The following is a 12,537-nucleotide window of genomic DNA, read 5'->3' on the forward strand; positions in this document are numbered from 1 at the left end:
TTGCCAACAACACTGGCAAATAACTTTGCAATAAGACCGGCCATAATCACTTTGATTGAATGGAGACAATTTAGTGGGACTAAGATTGAGACTCCGCTAAACCATCTAAAAGAGTTCCAGAAGTATTGTAACACTATTAAAGTAAATGGTGTTTCTCAAGAGTTTAATCCAGCTCATGTTGTTCCCCTTCTCCCTCATAGGTCTAGCCTTGGAATGGTTAGACAAGGAGGTCTTGTCAAATTCTCTTAGAACATGGGGTGAAGTTACCAAAGAACTCCTGTCTAGGTTCTACCCCCAAAAGAAAACGGCAGAGGCAAGGACTTTGATACAAAGTTTCAAGCAAAAACCTAGTGAGAGCTTGTATGAAGCTTGGGAAAGGTATAAGGAGTATCAAAGAGAATGTCTCTATCATGGCATCCCAACCTATCAAATCATTTAAATTTTCTATGGAGGGTTGAGTCCTCAAGGAAAATCGTGGTTTGATGCAGGAGCCGGAGGCCCAATCATGAACAAAACCGAAGAAGAGGTTGTGGACATTATAGAAGATGTGGTGCGCCATTACAAGGACTGGCAAGAAGGATAAAGAGAGTCTTCAAGAAAGAATGGATCAATGGTTTATTCGGTTGATCACCTTAATGCCATCTACAATCTATCCTCTCAAATCGCAAGTTTGGGAAAGGAGTTTACAACAATCAAGGCCAAGATTGAGAGTGCAACTTCCAATACACAAGGTCATCCCTCCCACATTAAAGGGAGAGGTACATCTTCTAACTCTACTCCTCTTTCTCCTTCTAACAATATGCCAAATGGATGCTTGTTTTGTGATAATTGTGGCTCTTATGACCATGATGCTTCTACTTGTTCAAATGGGTTTGAAAATCTTGATGATGGTGAGAGTAGTGAATGTGAACATGTGAATTTTGTTTGAAACAATAACAATGGTCAAAGTTTTGATGGACCAAGAAACTTTGGAAATACCAATATAGCGGTGAGCGATAAGAAATTTAATGAGATCATGACACATAGCAAAATGCTTGAGACATAAATCACACCACTAGCAAACACTTTGAAAGATTGTGTTAGTCCTTCTTCATTGCCTTCTCAAGGAGTTGATCCGAAGAAACCCGTTTATTCCATCACCACAAGGAGTGGAAGAGTTCTTGAAGAGAGAGTTTCTAGGGATTGTGAGGAGGACACGAAGAAGAGTGTTTCAAGTGAGCAAAAAGAGAAAGATGTGTCAAAAGATATGAGCAAAGAAGAGATCCATGAGAAAAAGAAGAATGATAAGAGAAAGCAAGAGGAAGTGTGAAAACTTGACCTTCCATGTCCCCAAAAGTTTATGAGGAACAAACTAGATGAACAATTTAGGAGATTTCTTGAAATGTTGAAGGAGGTCCATCTTTCTATCCCTCTTACCGAAGCCATGACCCAAATGCCTAGATATTTTAAGTTCTTTAAGAATATCTTTAGTGGCAAGAGACATATTAATAAGATAGATTCGGTGGAGCTTGGTGAGTATTGTAGTGCTTTTATTCATAATGACCTCCCCAAGAAGATGAAAGGTCTAGGTAATTTCTCCATTCCTTGCAAAATCAAGAGTAAGTTGTTTGAGAATGCTTTATGTTATTTGGGTGCTAGTGTGAGCATAATGCCCTTCTCGGTCTTCAAGAATCTAAAGCTAGTAGAACTTCTTCCTACCAATATGACTTTGCAATTGGCCGATAGTTCCATCAAGTTTCCAAAGGGAAGAGTTGAGGATGTTCCCCTTAAGATAGGCGTTTTTACAATTCCTGTTGATTTCATTGTGCTTGAAATAGAAGAAGATGACCATATTCCTATTATCTTAGGGAGTCCGTTCTTAGCTACTTTGGGAGCTTTGATTGATGTTAAGGGAGGCCGTATTACCTTGAGAGTTGGTAACAAGAAAGAGAGATTTGAGCTAAAACCAATGCATGAGTCCTTATCCCTTATGAAGAGAATCAAGAGTAATGATTCTCTTCGGTCTTTTGATAATGTGTGTTTGATTGATTCTTCATCTAACAATATTCATGATATTTTTGATGATGTGCTTGTGAGTTTCTATTGCATGAAAGTTAGTGAAGATAAGAAGGAGCTTTCAAAGACTATGAAAGAAGAGGAGATTGACATTCCTCATTGGTTTGAGTTCTACCCTCGAGAGGAAGAGGAGGATTCCATTGATATAGATGGTGTGAAACCGTATACAAAAAGAAACAAAATCAAGAAGAAAGAAAGAGCTTCAAGGAAGAAGATAATGAGATTGAAGTTGAGAAATAAAAAGATTGTTTTTAATGTGCAAGCAAGTGAAGTTTTGTCAAGCAACAACAAGAGGTTGCTTAAAAATGAAGGAGAAGTTGTTCTATCGGCTACCTTGGATAAGTTGGTTTTCTTTGACCCTCAGTGATTTGGAGGAAGGGTTGAGCTTAGGACCTTAAGCAAGCTCTTCCCGGGAGGCAACCTGGAGATTGCTAACCTTTTCTTTTGATTTCTATTTTTCTTAATTTTCTTTCTTTTATTTTCTTTTCTTTTCTTTCACTTTTTTATGGGTTTATAGGTTGAATTCTTGGAGTTGGATTACATCAAGTGGGAACGAGCAATGGAATGGTGTTTCACTGTTTTTGATGTGCTTATATTCAATTTTATCGAAATTTTGAGGTAAAAGGTGTAAGAATTGTTAGCAAGGTGTAGGGAATATTTCAAGCATTATCCCAAACTTGAACCCCACTGTGATCATACACTTAAGAATGGTGGCGTCCAAAGGGAAAGAGGATAGAGCAAAAGAGTCGCCAACAAGTTTTAGGAACTTGTAAACCGTTCATAGGGTGAAGGTTACACCCCTTAACGATCCAGGAGATCGTTAACTCTAATAGGTCTGGAACCATGACTGGTAGTTTGGGGATGAAGGTACAAATCCAACCTAAAAAAGATTGAACCTACCCTAATAATAAGCCTCTACTTTATTTTGATCGTATTCATGTGCGCTTTTTGACTAACATGCAATCAATAAGATTAACCATAAACCTGTTTGTCTATGTTGATTGAATTTAATGCACAAATACAACTATTATTGGCGATCACTTGAATTATAATCAAATTAACCCTAAAAAAGATGATTAATTATCTTATTAAGCGTGATTAAAAGTACCAATTCCCTTTAAACATGCATAAAAGGCGTGATCAAGCAATAACAATAAATATAATAGGTCAAGCAACAGAATAATAATCATCATAATCAAAATAAGTATAATAATTATAATAATTAAAATAATCATAAATCATCATCATAACAATTATAATCATAATATATTCATGTTAAAGCATAATAATAGCAAGATCCTAGGCATGATACTAACAAGATTAATAACAAACCCTAGCATGTCACTAAACAATAAAGATCAAAGCTTTAACCCTAACATTATTATATCATGATATTAAGAAAGAAATATAAGGCATCACAGGAATCACAATTGTCATATTTGATATTAGCAATTTTAGTTGTTACCCTAAACATGATACTAGGAAGATCTAAACATCCTAACATGATACTAGGAATTATAATAACAATCTAAGCATGATTTTTATATCATAATATCAATCAATCAATTGAAACACTTACTTGGATGCCTCGTATCTCTTTCTAATAACAAAATACACGCGTTAGTAACTTCAAGGAAAATATAAAATTAAAAAACTGAAATAGAGAATTAAAGAAAGTTTAAACTAGATTAGGGACCAAACCCTCAGAAATTAAAACCTTTCATGTCTAGGCCGAAGGCAACTTCGAACTTAGCTAGGTGTTTCTAGATCTTGTGAATGTGAAAATTTGTATGCAAAAGGCTAGTTTAGAAAAGAGAAAAACAGAGAGAGTAATTAAGAGATTCTTGATGAGAGTTGGTGATGGAAAGAATTGATAGTTGATGATTGAAAACAGAGGTCTTAGGAGGCTATTTATAGAGAAATACAGCCGGATGTGAAAAAAACGAATCAGAGTTTCGAAAAGAATAAAACACGATCGCAGCGTCAAACACGCGCGTGGCGCAAAACGCTAGACTCTAGCGCCAGACGCCAAGTATGGTGCCAAGCCCTGGTCCTGTCGTTAGACGCTGGAAATAAATTTCCACGCGTTTTCTTAATTTAATAAAATTTAGCCGTGCGAGAGGGCAACATCGTATTTTCCTTAAAAACACTTCTTTTATTCTAATTAAAACTCTTAAAAGTCAACTAAAGTCAATTTATCAATGCTAATCAAATTAGGAATGAAAAGAACCTTCTAGAAGACTATAATAATTTCAAATATCATTAGGAATGATAAATCAATATTAGGCCCTCCTCTAGATCATTGGGCCGCATATAAATATCAAACTGGGCCCAGTTTAGTAATTTGGCCATCACATTCTCATTATTCATTGGAATTGGGCTTATAATATATCGTTGGAAAGCTCTTTTCAAACCTGACCCTACTACACTATTATTGGACCCTTTTTATGGACCAAAGCAAACTGGATTAGCTGTTTTATTAAAATAGGTTATCAAAAACAAAGAGAAAGAAAAGAAACACTTTTACTTCATTCGATTATCATTTGACGTGAAAGGTACTCGTCACTTGGTTTGGTTTTGGGGAGACACAAATGGCTGTCTACAGAAGCCCTCACTTTGACTGAGTTTAGAGAAACGCAAGTTTCGAAAACAAAAGTCAAAGTATCGATGGAGAATGATTCTGAACGTTCTGCGATCCTAAGTAATTCTTATAACGTCGATACCTGTAAACTAGCGTTAGTTAAACATATAGGAGAGTTAAGAAACACGTATCTTGCACCGTTGAGCACACGTCTCTAGAGGTAACCGATTTGTTGCTGTTGCATTTGTTGTTGTACTAACAACCTTCCGCAAGCTAAGGAATGCCATCCTGCTATTTGTTTTGACGATCTTCTGCAAGCTAGAGAATACACCTGAAGACTACTACGCCTGTAACTGCCTCCAATTTCGTCATGATAGACAAAAGCTAGAGAACCCCGTCAAAGATTGTTTCGCCTTAAATGACCTTCTAGCGCTTTGTGACCATCTTCCGCAAGCCAGGGAACATGATCGAAAATTGCTTCGCCTGAAATTATCTTCATTTATTGCGACAATACCCTAAAGAGTATCATCGAATACCAAATCCTGTTGATCCTTTGCTTTTGCTATGCCTGTGCATCAGCGTTTTTGTTGTTTGTGAACCAGTATGTCGGTGCCTTTGAATTATGAACCGGTATGTCAGTGCTTCTGAATCGTGAATCATTATGTCGGTGCCTTTTGTATATGTATGAACCTTTATGTCGGTGCCTAAGCCAATGTTTAGGCGCTTTAAGCTAACTGAGACGATCATTCATCAGGTCGATCACTTAATGCAATTGTAATCGAGCCGATTACTAAATCATGTCAAATTGCTTATAGGGGCTAACTGGCGTACCAAGGAACCCAAAATTGTTGTAAGAGGTCGAAATAACCGTTTTGAGTGGCTGAGCATTCTGTCGCCGCTGAAACGTCGCTGGCGCCATGAATTAGCTCTGTCGCCAATCGCTGGATTCTAACGCCAGGCGCTGAACTATGGCGTCAAACGCCAAAGCTGTCGTTTGGCGTCAGAGTTGGAAATTCCGTATATATTCCCTTTCTTCCTCATTTTGCCGCAGCTGCTGCTCTTCTTCGAAAGTTCGCCGCGGAACTTCGCTTCCCTCGTTCTTGCTCGTTTCTCAACCAAATTTGCTCAAATTTGTTGCCAATCAAAGGCTCAAATTTGTTGGAAATCGAAGATTTTATTCATCTACTTTCCCGATCTATGTAAGTTTTCTTCAAACTCACCCCAGTTTTCAATGAATTTGGCATTCTTGTTCACGAAATTCTGAAAAATTCGAACCTTAAATTGCTTAATTCGTTTTTCTTATCAAATTTCATGCCATGAAATTTCTTGATTATGTTTGTATATTGCCATGGGAGTGTTTTGAGACTTTTTTTACTCAATTTGGTGAAGTAACGAACAAATCACCATTGTTGGACCTCTTAAGGTCGGGAAGACAATGTGGCTTGTTCTTGATGTTTTTGCTAGCAATTCTTGTCCAATTTGTCACAATAATTATCATATTATCGCAAGAGATTGTTAGGATGCTTGAGAAATGTCGTATATGCTTGAATTGAAATTGTGCTTTGTTTTAGTACTACGTACTCTGTTTTTTGCGAACATAGTATCATGCGGCTAGGCGAACCATAGATACTATAGAACCTTGATTTATGTTGATTTTTCACAATGTAGTATGTCTAGACAGTAAGGTTTGGGTTCACGGTCCCGAGACACACGACGGGAGCATGAGCCCATAGAGGAGGACGCCGACCCGTCCACTTCTCTCAGTCCTCTCCCTAAGTAGGATGAGCTGACTTTATACTTCTCCCCTAACCACCACATTTCAGAGAGGGTGATGTAATACCCAGTATTTTTATGTATTTTATAAAGTATTTAAGTATTAATAAAATGTATTGTCAAGGGCTCAAGTATTTTAATTAAATATTTTAAAGGGTTAAAGTATTTTAAATATAAAGTTTTATAAAAGTAAAATATGTTTTGGGCCAAACGTTTATTAATTATTGGGCAATGTAAATTATTCCTACATACCCTTATTAGAATAACCTATTCCAAAACCCATAACTTAAGCCCTATCCCATAACTCAAGCCCACATTTTTATAAGCCCAAATTTAACCCTACACTCTCTACTCTATAAATACCCCATGATTCCCCAAAAATTTCCCACACAAAAAGGTTAGTCTTATTTTCTCTCTCCTTTGTTTTATTAATTTGTGTAATTATAATTATTGATTTATGGGTTTTGATTTTATTGTTGGAAATTAATTTAATTAGTATCAAATTGTATTTTGATGATTAAACTTTATGATTTTTAGATTTTGTAAATATTATAACCTAGGGTTTTTAATTATTGAAAATCACGATTTCAGGGTTTTTATGAATAATTGATTTAGGGCTTTTATAGTAATGATGTTTTGAAATTTTGGTGATTACAACTACTTATTAGTTTAACTTAATTCCAGATTATTTTGAACATGTAAATTCATGTTTTAATTATTAGATTTACGTTCGTTAATATTAATCTTGTTTTAATCCGATTTTCGACCAATTTTTGATTTTTAACGAAGTTTTTTTTTATGCAATAAATTTTATCTTTAAGTTTAAAAGGAGTAAGAGATAATTTAATGTTTCTATGGATAATTTAAGTATAAAGATGTATTTTGATGAAGTTTTAAAGGATTTTTGATTAGTTTAAAATGTTGGAGTTTTATTAAAAGTAGTATAAATGTGATTTTTAATAAAAGGGTGTGATTATCCATTAAAAAGGAGCTTAATTATGGGTTTTTAAATAATTTTCAGATTATTATAAGTTATTTAAAGTGAGTTTAAGTTGCTGGAAATTATGTATACAAGGGTAATTAATATAGTATTATTGTCCCTTTATGTAGGAGACTTTGTTCGAGAGGTGTTGTAGTGTAATTGACCATTTTAAGAGCTTAATTGAGGTACGTTCGCGTACTTAGCATATTTTGATGATTTAGAATCATGCTAGGCTTGATTTCAATCAATTACAAGCAGTATCATGCTAAGGTTTATGTATGAAATTGTGAATTAATGGTGTTGGTGATTGAATTGTGAAGCATGAATTATTTGTGATGGTTTATGGATTGAAAAATTATATTTTGGGCATGTTGTGTTTAAACCACACTTTTATTTATGGCATGTTAGAATGCATGATTAATTAAACTACATGTTTAATTATGTTAGGAATATTGAAAAGGAATTTTATTATGGTTCAAATAATTTTTATTGATGCTTTAAGCATGAGGAAGGAGCTATATAAGTGTCTATGTACACAAGGAATAAATTGTATGTTGGTGCCTTTGTGCACTTAAGGTGTTTTTAACACCGAGGGATAGGATTTTTGGCGCATTATGCGTTTAAGGTGTCTTTGACACTGAGGTAGAATTAAAAAGGGTTCAACATTAAATAATATGTGGTCACTAAGTGTTCAAGAATTAATTTGGTATGTTTGGTTGATTGAATAATTATTGTTGATTGTTTTCTGATGCTTTGAGAGTCATCACCAAGTCCAATAAAAGGTAAATAACGTAAAGTGAAAGAGATTACGCACCAAAACTTTTGGAACGTATATACCTTGAGTATGAACAATGGGGGGAGTTATGGGGTTTTATATTTAACCATAACTTCTAATGGAGTACAGGACGCTGTACATTCCTTTTTATTTATTATTATACGCAGGAATTCCGCCACCTTTGAGTGGTTTTGTCGATGGCACGGTTAGCTCCCGTGTCAGTTAACCTCAATTTATTTGGGGGAGGTTAGGAGGAGGAAACCCGTTCGATGCGTAATCAACGCTAAATGAATTAATTAGTGTCTAGTCATTGTGTCTTGTTGATGGTTGTGTGTGCTTGTAAACAGGTGCAATGAGGTAAGTGTGTGTTGATAGGTGAAAGCATGTTAGTGTGTTTAATTACGCTTATGTACTCAGCTTTGTTGATTGTGTGTGTTTGTGTGTTTGGCCATGTCTTTACTTTGGCCCTACAACGACCCATTTTCTAATGGCGTGTAGTGGGGAAAAGTAGAGAGGAGGTTTTCAGGTGATGAAGCATATTCATGAATGGGCATGGGTGAAGACCGAATCATGCTAGTTTCTATTAGTATATGATGTGTTTAACGCTTTAATTATTTATGATATTATTATCATGCATGACTAACGCAAAAGTTTTAAATTCGGTTTGGTTTTAATAAGGGCCGATAATGGTTCCAAGTTGTAGGATGGTTTTATTTTACTTCGTTTGACTTTGGTTTTGACTTTACCTTCGTTGGTTGACTTTTCAAGTTGACTTGTTTTGAACGGTTTTGAAGTTAGTCTTCCGCTGTGTGTCTTTGATGGTTGCCTTAGCCGTTTTCACGGTGGCGGTAATATCTTAGATATTCCTATTTAAATTTTTAAATAGGGCAAAACATGTATTTTGAAAGAAAGGAATTTCTAGGGTGTTACAAAGTGGTATCTGGGAGCTTTGGTTGAGATTCTATTACAACTAATGCAAAAAAAAAAAAAAAAAAAAAAAAAAAAAAAGTATTTTAAAGTGTTTTGTTTTAAAACTTGGCCAAGTGCTAATTTAATTAAACGGTGTTAAACTAAATTGTTTTTAATTTTATTTTTGTTTTTATTTTAGGAATGACCAATTTTTTTATTTTTTTATTTTTTTATGAAGAACATCCGAATTTTTTTTAAGAAAGCCGAAAATTTTTCTGTCTTTTTCGAAGCTTATTTTTTAATTTCTTTAAAAAAAAAAAAAAGGAGTCAAAAATATTTTTAGTTTTTTCATGTTGCAGGAAAGCAAGGATTGAGGTAAGAAATATGTGTTAAAAGCTTTTATAAGCATGTTGGTGAGCTTGGTTAGGAGAAGAAAGGGCATATAGGCTAGAATTTAATTTCTTTCCTATGTGCATATATATATTTAAGAGGTGTTCAAGCATGTTGTATGACTAAATATTTATGGATGATAACATGTAATATGTGAATCATTATATGTGAGCTATAAAGATCGTTTGATTGAACATCGAACTTAATTTTCTGGAAGAACTGTATTATATGGTTATGGGAAGGGTTTACTATTGGTAGTTAATCCAGTTTTCTTGTAGGATCCCTAAACCTATACCCTGTGAGTTTCTATGATGAGAATTTTAAGGAATGTTAATGATTTTGAGAGTTCAATTGCTTATGTTAGGATGGTTCGCTTCAATGGTCTTATTTGAGATGTATTTTCGAAGAAATATTGGATGCACATCATCACATAAATGTGAGTATTGTTTTTGGGATAATTTTTTGTTAAGATACGTTGTCTAGATATAAAAATGAGTAATTTGAGTTTTGTATACTTGTGTATGGAGACACCAAGTTATAAGGATAAAGAGATTGATTTTAATGCATATGGTTAAGGAGATTAAGGATGAAATCATTTGGGATATTATCTATTCTGAGGAATATGTTTTGTCTTTGAGTATGATTTTGAATTGGAATCGAAATTGAACAAGAGCCCAAATAAGGTGAGCATAGAAATTGATTTGAGATGAGTAATGATGAAAATTATGATATGAGTTGAGGGATACTCAATGCGGATCAATTGAAGTTTGACATTTTAAGCTTAGTGACTTATCATTTCTTATGATTAAAGTTATTTAATTTGGAATGGAGAATTGAGCATATATATTTTAATATATGGTGGGAGTTTTGAGAAGTTATGATCTTGTTGGAATATCGAAGACTCTTGTTATGTTGGACCTTAAATACATTGTCACATGTTCAACCTTGAAAATATTGACATATGTTATTTAGGAGTTATGAGTATTTATTCTTTCACTTGGGATATGAGGGTAATTATTTTACTTCAAGGAGTCATTATGGGTAGCAATGCTATCATTTTGGAGAAAATTCTTGAATTTATTCACCTAATCTTTTAGAGTTGTTCAACAACCTTATGATTTCTATTGTTTTCCAATGCTACTCATTTCTTTCTTCCCTTTGTGAGTAGCAGTTAATGGGGATATTTTTTATTTATTTTTTATTTTTGATTGTTTGTTTAAGTATATGAATCTTGGTTGTTTATCAATCAAGATTTTATGTATTCGAATTATTGGGAATGAGGACATAAAAAAAATAATAAAAATAAAAATTATTACCTCAAACCTTAATTCGAATTAAATGATAATTGTTTCTTGACTGAGTTTAATTTAGTGGTTGGTGTTAGTTGATTTGAATAAGAGGAAGCTAAGTGTTTCAACCCAACCTATATAGCAACTAGTTTTATCATCAAGAGAGTATGGTAACAAGAAGCAATTTTAATAATGGAATTATTTGAACAAGGTAGTAAGACAAGCTTGATAGATTGCCAAGGAGGCAAGGATGATATAACCACCAATAATCCCATAGTGGGAAAAAGGTGAAACAAGATGGTTTTAAGAAGTGAAAACTATATATATACCAAAGGGAGATCAATTCCTGAAGTCTTGACAGTTGAGTTAAAGAGTTATACAATTTATTTAAAAACAATTTGTGTCTTGAGAATTTGAGAGTGAATAAAAGTTTGTATGGTAAGTACTGGAGAGAGTTGATTTTTACCATGTCAGTGGTAACGAACAAGTTGTGAATACATCCGATCTTATTTGGAGATGTTTGAGATAACAAACTCGAAATAAGTTTTACTAGTTTTTCATGCAGATAGAAAGAAAAGATAGTGAGGTTTAATTGAGTGGAAATGAAAAGATTACATGGTTTCGAGAAGTACTCCAAGTTGTTAAGATCTCTCGGTATTCAAGAAAATGATATTGCTTTAAACTTAAGGGAATGAGTTGAAGGATGGCGGACTATGAGTTTAAGGGTGTTTTTCAAGACATAAAGTCTTTGGGAGTTTGATTGAATTGAATTATAAATAATCAATTCATATATTAGCTAAAAGAAAGGTGAGATCAAAAATAAAGATAAGGAATCAAATCAAGAAAGAAGGTAGGCGAAATTTCTACAAAATGGCTAAAGAGCTTTAAAGGAATATTTTGGAAATGATTGAAAGCGGCTTGAGTAACTCTTGAAACTTAAGGAAATTTGAATTATGAAGACGCTGTATACTTGAAAGTGTCGAGAATATTGAACTATGGATGTAAAAATATCATAAAGGAGAAAGAGTTTATGACAAGATTTATGAATTTGATTGAGATGTTTTGAAATAACTTGAGTAAGGATTGTATATGAGGTGATTGAAGTTGAGATTATTTAGGGGTCACGAGATTTATTCAAGGGATGCTAGAAGAAAGATTATGGATTTAATTGGAGGAAAGATGTAAGCATGGGAAATATAAGACAGGATATAAAGGTTAAGTGAAGTTGGAGGTATTATATGGACTTATTTGCGTGTGGAGAAAGGGTTAATGTTGCTGACAGGGTAAAGTCGTATCCCCTAATCAAAAGTAAATACCTAAATCCTCTAACTAAAGTAGATAGGGAAGTAGGGTCGATCTCCACAGGGAAACAAGTCTTTTTACTCCTAATTAATTATTATAATATAATCTAAATTATCTATGTAACCAATATTTATGTTTGAGTATGAAACTAAACTACAAAGAATAGGAATAGGGAGAAACAATATATAAAAGGATCTAGGGCATAGGTTCACCAATAAATAATACTACAGGGTAAAATATAGGAATCAATCATTGACATTGCATAAGTAACACGATTAACAGGCTCTCGCAATTTATTAATCAACATAGATCTAACAGGCTCTTGCAATTTACTAGATCTAAGTTCTTATTGAAAATAGCCTTTAATATCAAATTAACATCTGCTCGATTCATCAATTTAATATTGCTATACTTTTACAAGCCGCAATTGTAAAACGTTAAAACAATTCAATAAGAAATTATCATGCAATACCAACAATCA

At 33.8% G+C, this 12,537-nt stretch overlaps 1 non-coding gene across 1 annotated transcript; it reads right to left on the reverse strand.

The window, feature by feature from the left end:
* Positions 1–311: 311 nt before the first annotated feature.
* Positions 312–417, reverse strand: LOC145633478 (small nucleolar RNA R71). Its single transcript, XR_014112802.1, has one exon. It is a non-coding gene; the product is annotated as a small nucleolar RNA R71 (small nucleolar RNA).
* Between the last annotated feature and the right edge of the window lie 12,120 nt (positions 418–12,537).

This window comes from Chenopodium album, chromosome 5 (assembly GCF_948465745.1).
Source record: "Chenopodium album chromosome 5, dcCheAlbu1.1, whole genome shotgun sequence".
NCBI lineage: Eukaryota > Viridiplantae > Streptophyta > Magnoliopsida > Caryophyllales > Amaranthaceae > Chenopodium > Chenopodium album.